Source organism: Anarrhichthys ocellatus, unplaced genomic scaffold (assembly GCF_004355925.1).
Source record: "Anarrhichthys ocellatus isolate YVR2014 unplaced genomic scaffold, GSC_Weel_1.0 scaffold3, whole genome shotgun sequence".
NCBI classification, from domain to species: Eukaryota; Metazoa; Chordata; class Actinopteri; order Perciformes; family Anarhichadidae; genus Anarrhichthys; species Anarrhichthys ocellatus.
Window position 1 is genome coordinate 9,901,516 of NW_022280033.1, and position 8,339 is coordinate 9,909,854.

Sequence of the window (8,339 nt, forward strand, 5' to 3'; positions counted from 1 at the left end):
TTGTTTTAACAGTGGTATCAAATTGGGGACTGAGATTTGTGGAATTTCACTGGTATTTTTTATCAACCTCTAAATTTCTGGTTTTGTGACGTCCCTATTGGGATTGTGGATGGTGTTCTCCCTATAGTCGTTTTTTAGTATTGTTCTTCTGTTTTTGGGATGGTTATTAAAGTGTAAGGTTTTGATACAACAAATCTTTTATCTCTGTAACCTGCACGGAGCATTTGGCCTCCTCCCAGGGACTACAGATGGACATTTGTCTGGTACAATATTGTACATTGTCCCTTCTAAAATATACATAAACTCCAAATGGTTCACATATATTAACCCAAGGAACGAAAGTGGAAAAAAATATTTTGTAAAAACGTTCAAGAGTAACAGTCAAAAATGTGAGTTGTACTTAAATGATGGCATTACAGGGATAAAATGTGTCAGTGGAATTGTGAATAATACTTTTGGAGAAATCTTTTGTGCATCTTCTAGCAATGCTCAGCTGGATCAAGTGCTTTTCAGACCAGATATAGCAAACTTCAAACGAAAACAAAACTGAAGCACACTGATTGAGTTGACTTTTTATGTATTTATTTGCCTCATGTCTTTGTCCATCTAGACTCTGATGAAGGCATAGTAGTGTCTGTTTGTGCTATTGGCTGCAAATTAATCTCTGTGCTCCATTATTGAGTATTGCAAAGCAGCACAAAGAAATAGCCTTTTTTTCCTGGTATTGCAAATTTGTTGCATTCAAATATTTGGCTGCACATCTGAACAAATGTCTGCGGGTAGGCCAAGTAAAACCACTTAATATCCTTATTTTCCCCAATTTTGATGACTTGGTCAAATTGAAGGAATTTAAGACGTGGAAATGTGTTAGACACAGGCCAGCTGAAATGAACTCTCGATGAATAGTGCTAAAAGAACGTTTGACTCCCTCGTCAAAGATTAATACTGTAAATGTGACAGTATCACTTCTGAGGAGTACTGCACTCTGGAATCTGCGGTGCAAACTTCTTACCTTGTTACTCTACTGTAGGTTAGCCTCATGGCCTATTTGGCCTGACCAAACAGAACATGTAATATTACACTGCTAGTGTTTAAACAGACAGTCTAAGGGAAATGGAAGTGGTAGCTCGTTAAAGCAACAACAGAATTACCTATGAGGGCCATGCTTACCTCACTGTGTGTGTACTTTGTTTGATATATATATGACTATGTGTCTGTGTTACTCCATCATTTCCTAAAGTGTTCTCCACCAGCTCTGTTTTTTTCTGCCATGACATGATTGACAGCTGTGCCAAGCGATCTTTCTGATGTGTGTTTTGTGTTTGGCCCTCTATCAATAGGTCTGGTGTCAGTGATGTATGTCTCTCAAGTAGATACACATTTAAAGCATCCTGGAGAAAAAATGTAAGATGATACAGAGATCAGCAATGTCATTTCTGTGTGTGAGTTACTCTTCACTTTTTCCTCTTAGGTTAATGCGGATTCAAGGCGTCCAGGGGAAAGGCCTGTTTTCATGCTACTGTACTGTACATCCATCATAGCTGCTGATAACGGGCTGTTTGCTTAATTGCACCTGGAGATCCATCATGCAGCAGAGTGCTGACCACAGTGCTGTCACACAAGCTCTCTCTGTTTGTCTGCTGCTGTGCATCCTGTTGCTTCACATCTGCCCTTCCGAGGCTCTTCTCAATATGTTTTTTATAACGTATAGCTGAAAGCCTCATTTGCTTGTCCACTCTAAAGTTTCCTCTGACTGTGGGACTCCTGTGTAGCAACTTCTGTAAAAAGTTTTTTTTTACATAAAGAAGGGCTTTTTGGATTGTGCCCATTATGCTTTGTTTGGCTGTAATGTGTGTGTGTGTGTGTGTGTGTGTTCTCTCAGCACATGGACCTGCTCTGTGTGTGGATTCACTGTATATATAAGCGAAGTGCTTTGTGTGTGTTCTGGTCTGTTAATGAAAATGTGTTCCTTACTGACGTGGCATTTGGGACAAGTAATATTTTGGAACAAGATGTTTAGTGAGACAGAGACATCTGTCATCACCAGGGACAGGGTGGGGAGGAGATTTATTGGGTGCGGAGACTGTCACAGTCCTTACTCATGTTGCTAATGCTCTTGTAGGCTTGGAGATAAAGAATAATCATAAACACTTATAGCCAAAGCCTCCCAACAAACAAACACACATAGACAATACTGTATGTATGTGCATACAAATATAGAAACACATTTTTCCCAAACACTTAAAAAAGACGGCCTTGCCATTCTTCTGTCTGCACAACACTAACACGTTCTAAATGAACAGACAGGGAGGGTTGAATTATATTTTATATTTAAAAAATGTAGTAGCTGCCGATGGCCAATTTTAATTGTTACCAATCTGAGAAGCAGATCGAAACATCACTGAGCTCGTCTTACTCCTGCTTTAGCTGTCCTGCCGCAGCATTTGTTGACCATGACGGGCTGCACTCTGGCTCGCCTCAGGCCTTGAGGTCTTGGTTAGCTCCAGATGTGGTCTTTGGACCCCGAATGATTAGGTATGTAATTGAGGGCTGGGCATATATGATTTGGACAGACCACGGTGTCATTGCTTTTTGATGATGCAATGGGTAGTTCTGCCATGCAAGTGAATTGGTCCGATGGGTGTTCCAGCCATGCTCTATGTGTCTGTTAAGTGCACTGAGGTGTGTTTTATGGATTGTTTTTATGTTACCTAGTGGTAACCGAGGAACTAGTTAACTTCCTTCGTAGCCTTTTTCTTTCTGTTGTCATATATATATATATATATATATATATATATATATATATATATATATATATATATATATATATATATATATATATATATATACATGGAAATAAATATGTACAGGCAGCTCAGATGAGTTGCTCTTAAATCTGTTTAAGATTTTCTATATCATGACTAAAATTAAGCTTACTTTAAAATACATGATATTCATGTAAGTTTAAAGATAGCTGGCACAAGAAACACACACACACACACACACACACACACACACACACACACACACACAGTACCATACTGCACCCACACATGCACACATAAATATAAGTGCATGTGCATGCAGATACAGTATATACACATAGAGCAGTGCTGACTAAAACAGGGGTGCATCAAGAAATCCCACCCAGAAAGATGTTGGACTGTTGGTTGAGGTGTAGCAGCAGGCTCCGCATGTTGTCCAAGTCTGAGAATAAAAAAACTCAACTTTCTCCTCATCTTACATTCATGTCTCTCAGCGGTGTCTAATTGGCATTTAGCTGCTTCATTGTGCGTGTGTGATCTTTAACGTCTATCTTTGTGAGGTCCAGTTTGAGTGTTGAGATTTTGGCCAATCCTCACTAGAATTATTGTACAGTTTTCTCAATGAGGGACCTCAGAAATATAGAAGTACAAATGTGTGTGTTTGTGTAAACATCAGACTCTGTGTGCACACTGCTGCACTCTTTCACACTCATAATTATTTCACAACAAATGTGCTCACCTGAAATTTCAATATCGTTGCCTCAGACTAGCAGTGTGTTAATGTCCGTGTGTCTGTGTGTGTCTTGCTTCATATGCATTGTAATTAGTCTCTACCTAACACTGACTCATAACCTGTTTTTGGGCAACTGGATGCTCCAAGCTCCCTTTATTTTAAGTGACGTAGTATTTTGAGGAAATTAGAGAGGAAATAAGGAACCAGACTAAACATGCTGTGTGTTTCAGACTAAACAAGATAAAGAGTCTGAGACGGCAGATGTGGTTTATTTCAGATCTACAAGTCGCCATTCTGTAAACAAACATGAGGAAATGTGCAATTAGAATAATGAGCACATGTGGCTCAGTTACAGTGGCCAGGAGTGAGCATCTGCATAACACTGACACCAATTAACTATGATGGACACTTCCAAAATGTGTATGTTCATATTTGTGTGTTTGTAGAGTGTGTGCGCATGTTCGTGTGTGGCAGGGCTGACTTAAGTCGAGACGTCAGTATGTGTTTGCACAGGCCGCAATGATTCTGCCAGGCAGCTCTCCCATGGAGGCAGTACAGTGACAGAGACACACACACACACACACACACACACACACACACACACACACACACACACACACAACTGCCCCACTACATTCAACACTCCCTTCCTCTAAGGACATCATTCCCCCTTATTTACTCAGGCCAGTAGCACTGCCATGGCAACGAGCAGTGTTTTGGAGAGTGCTTGTTTAGGGAATGTGTCGAGGGACAGATGAGCGAGCGCATGGGACCCTTTTTACCTCTGCCGGCACCTGAGAGAGGGAAGGGGGGGTAACCAAAGCCCAATAAGTCCACAAGCAGAAGACCACAGAAGAGCACTTTTTCATAGCACCTGACCTTTCTATACACCTGAAATGTTGGTGACGTATGACATACACATGTTTCCAGCCTACATTATCCCCAAACTTATCTGTGAACTGTGCAATGCAGCTGCACTGGCTTCTTCTTACTCAAGTATTCCAAAGCACTGTAGCTTACAGCTTGCTTGCGTTAGCTCTGTGCCCTCTGATGAAAAAAACAAACATTTCCTGTTGGGAGTTGAGCAACAGCACAGATTTGCAGAGCAGCACTACGTTGTTTCAAGCAACGGCTACAGGGAAAAAAAGTAGGATTTGTAGCATGCCAACATCTGTATGAGCTGGTGTTGCCAGTGAATGCCTGACCTGGTCCCTGCAGTCAGTAGTTGTTGTCCTCTGTTTGAGGATAAAGAGCTGAGAGCTTTTTGGAGCCACCACAGTTTTAGGCCTGACCAAGAACCTCAGTTCACATCTTCCCCCTAATAAAACCCAAATCCTCATGACGCCTTGGTAACAAACAGAGAAATTACTAGATCATGATTGGACCAACAACCTTTGCAACTATCCCTGTAAACTGCAAAGCAATTCTAATCCAAAACTGACAAAAATACTTTAAACACATTAAACCATACACTTCAGAATTCACTTAAAAGGACAAATACCAGAAGAGGGCAGTCATGTGCAGGATAAATACATGTTGACTGACATCCATGTATCTCTTTAGATAAAGGTTTTATATTTAGTGTCTTATTTTGTCATATGTGTCTCTTTTTGTGAACAGTACTTGCACATTATGTCTGCTGTGGGAGGGCTTCATGCAGTGGGTTTTCCTCATCCAGCTAGGAATCTGAAGATCACAAATGGCCCGATGAGTGAACTGTTCCAGAGGTAAGGGTGCAATTCCTTCTGTCAGATGCTTAGCAGATGCACAATGGCTCTCTCGCTCTCAAACGACCTTCTTCGACTATTTTTGCTCGTCCTTGTTGGCGGTGCTCGATATGAAACACGTGTGGCTACTTTACACTGTGACGGAGTTCTCATTAGATTAGCGGTAGCTGGACGTCTCGCAGATACACGTGCAGTTAGCACGAGAGCCGACTATAACTCGACTTCAAAGGGAGAGGCTGCCCCGTGTTGTTGGAGTGATAAAACTGCCCTTCAATGTAAGAATGTTAATGATCAAGGCTGCACTGCTTTTGATGGAAGAATATGTGTAGAGCCAAGTGAGAGCGTGTGAAAGAGCCTAAGTGAGTGTCTATGGTATTTCACAATAAAGGCCCCATAAACCAGTACTTGAACCAAATACTCATCATAGTAATACATGACAGACTCACAGAGATGAATGGCACTGTTAGAGCCTAATGAAGTATCAGTGGAGACAGTCCAGTGTGTCTGCTCTGGGTGCTGGACGGGCTTGGAGGTTATTGCAGGTTTAGTGTGTGACCACAGCCGCTGATGAATAGAGACCGTGTGAAAGTGAGGCCCGATAAGCTCTATGATGGACTAATTCACAGAGCCACTCAGGGGAAAATAAGAATCAAATTGTTTTCGACACTACAATTTGGGCTCAGAGGGAGAGAGAGAGAGAGAGAGGGGCATGGAAAGAATCACAGAGGATTTATGATGTCTGAGCCCTCCTGTGAGAGGGCCTTTCCTCTGACAGGCAAGGAAATACTTCTCCAATCCGTCTCCCTGCTGACACCAGAGCGTAACGGACACAAACATGCCCCCCATAACCCACCCCGTGCCCCCTCACTTTCCCCGTGTTGCTCTTCATCTGCCCCTAGGTCAAATCTGCTGGTAATGATGCAGCTCATTGAAAGTGGTGAGAGCAGTGGGAAAGAGAGACTGGGAGGAAAGAAAGTAAGAGAAAGAGAGGGATACATCCAGTCCCCAGAGCCTCAGGGATTCCCGAGCTGTGGAAAATGTGCGCTCGGCGTCTCTTCATCCTCCTCCAGAGAGCACAGTTTCCAGGAAGCGTAGGGGTTAAGCACACACAGTTTGGCACTGACCTCTCACCTCTGATTAGCCTAGCGTAGCCGCTAAGTGGTTCTCTGTGACTCCTCCATTCAGCCTGCCAGCTTCTCCGGCAGTTTTCACACAGTAGCAACAGGCATGATGTATTTCACATTATGTCACGTGGCCTATTGTGGTGAATGGATAACCAGGACATCATGTTACAGTTCAATGTTGCTTGGTATAATTTAGGGTGCAGATATACACGTCCACTTTAGCGCTGATGTACACTCAGCCCGGCGTAGACATGAGACATGCTAACTAACAACAGGCCTTGGTTCTGTTGCTGTACATGAATGCAGTAACGCCGACTTGTTTGTGGCTTTGCATTGTGTGATTTTAAAGCCGTGCTGCTGTGAGCGTAACCACTTTGGTCTTGTTCTTTCCTCCTCTCCCACAGCTGACCCATATATGACCTGTTTTTTCTTGTCATGCCTGATATTAGAAAAGTTTAATCATTGCTGGGAGACATACAAAGAGGATTAACATTCCTGCGTCTCCTACACTCAGACGTTGCCCTTCTCCCTCCCGTTTCTCCTCTGTTTGGTCTCTCCCCCCCCCCCCCCCCTTTCTAACCTCACTTCTCTCCTGTTTTTGTGCACTTTTCTTGTTACTTCTGTCTATTGTTCCTTTCATAATTCAGTCCAGTCCGCAATCAAATATGTTAATGACTGCAGTTCTTTCCGCGGTCTTATTTATTCTACTATAAAAATATGTTACGTACTTGTGGACTGGTGTAATTCTATCACTAGAAAGTCGTAGTTGTAATGACAGCATTGGATATTTAATGTTTGCTGTTGTATTCCTCTTCCCCTTCCCTTGTTTGTTTGCATCTGTGCAGGATATGACCAAATTGTTTGTTTGTCTCGGACAGTTAGGCTGCAATTACAGCATTTGACCATGGAGGCTTCTTTTGCTTTCAGCCTGAAGGCTGAAGACTCTGTGTGTGGTGTGCGGGCTCACTGGTGCCATGTCCTCCATAATACATACAGGATGTGTCTGCTGTCTGTGTATACTGTATCAACAGAGTATCTGTATGCTGTCACCTACTGTACACAGAGCTCTCTGTATGGATAGTATTAACGGGGCTGCATTTCAATTAGTAATGAGTTTGAAGAGAGATTAGTATGGTTAGAGTGTACGGCTCTGTGTCTCCAATCAACTCCACGTCTCTTCTATCTATAACTGATCATGTGTAGTACTTATCTCTGGGCCCCACTACCACACACACACACACTGCAGAAGTTTATGTTTTTTATAACATCAGATAAGTTCTGACGGATCAGCTCCAAACAGCTCAGGTGTAACTGAGTAAGAGAATGACCACCACGGCTCTCACCCACTCTTTGGGTGTAGCACCTACTCCCTTCTAACACGCTGTCCAAGTATTCAGCAATGGAATGAGTGAATAAAAACCTATGAAGAAAAGGGAGTATTGAATGTTTCGCATATTATTCACAGTCCAGCAGCACCGGGTGCATATTTGACCCTTGAATTTAAAAAAAGAACAACTGTCAAATTCTATTTTACAGTATAACCATGCAGTATGAGTCTAAAACCAATGTGTAGGTTCAGTGTGTTGATTGTGAAGTGAGAGTGAAGATTTGGATAATTAAAAAAAAATCCACAGTTAGATAACACACCAACTTGTTAGTGCATTTAAGCATTCCACACGTATGTTTTCCACGTGAGGCTGTGTGTGGGCTAAAACCAGATAGCTTTTTGTAGCAGCCAAAAGAGCAGGGTAGTATTTCCAATGCTTGTTTGATGTATGATGCTATCTACTGGATGTGTAGCACCACCTCAGTGCTGTCTCCAGATGGATGAGTAATATGCCTGAGGCTATACAGTAGAGACTCAGCTGCCCTTTGAAGTTCTTTGTTGATGGAGTCGGCCATCATCGGTCACAGTTTCAGCTGTCCTACAACATGCTTCAAGAGTATAAGTATGCTCTGCTTGTAGATCCAACTAATTTGGGACCTCAAA